The sequence below is a fragment of the Cryptomeria japonica genome, chromosome 1 (genome assembly GCF_030272615.1).
Source record: "Cryptomeria japonica chromosome 1, Sugi_1.0, whole genome shotgun sequence".
Taxonomy (NCBI): Eukaryota; Viridiplantae; Streptophyta; class Pinopsida; order Cupressales; family Cupressaceae; genus Cryptomeria; species Cryptomeria japonica.
In genome coordinates this window covers 590914992-590916010 of record NC_081405.1, presented here as the reverse complement: position 1 = coordinate 590916010, position 1019 = coordinate 590914992, and positions in this window count along the sequence as shown.

The window sequence follows — 1019 nt, the reverse complement described above, 5'->3', positions numbered from 1 at the left end:
GCTCTTTCACAATTTCAAGGTGTCTTGGCCTTCTCGTACACCATCTTGGTTCTATTCTTTTTAACCTTTTATTAGAGTGGTCATGCTAGGTTTTTGGATTAGGCTTGTCCACTAGATTCAATGATGTAATTGGTCCAAGGATGTTAGAGTGGAATCCAAATCAACCAATTTGTTGATAGAAAAACTTGATGAATGAGATCCTGCCAATATTCACACTAGTTGTGGATTTGAGAAATGCCTTTGCATCTCATGAACTTTCGGTTATTTAATTGAGTGTTGTTGATGTGGATTGATATCACACGCCAAACTAGGAAGAATTCCAAACAATAGAACCTACTTTTCTCAAAAAACTAATCAATTGTTAATCCCAAGGCTCGAGATGATCAAGTCTTGATTGTACTAAGGTCGCTCAGGGTTCCTTGTTCATACTGTTTCACAAAGGGCAGTAATGTGCTTCTTCTAGTCCTTGTTCATTAATAAATTGATTCACAAATCTGAGGCATCTTGGATTCTAAATTTTCAGTGTGCTCAAGATTTAAACAATTGCTTAAAGAAAATGCAAAAGCAATGGGGTAAGAAGTGTTCCAACTATTTTTAAATGTTTAGAATTGTAGTCCCTCTCCATGCCTTACATTTGAGACTTGTTACTTTGACTTATTAGACTCTGTTTTGACTCTTTATGTGTGATTTATTTCATTTCTTTGTGTATGAATATATTCATGTGATTCATGTTATTGGACTAATTTATGCTCATATGTTTTAGGATATGATTACTATCATATTTCATTTGAGATAAATATATTGATGTTAGTGGCGTTATACTTATGATTTGGATTTTATATATTGGTGATTTATTATGATGTTTTATGAGATGTTAATCTATGATCAGGTGTAGAAAAGGAAACTTTTCAAAGTGCCTACAAGTGAAATTTGGGTGTTTTTCATGAACTTACTATTTTTAGTAAATCTATTTTTAGAAAATTTCACTGTCTCCAATTGGCCTAATTTTTCTTTTGGAC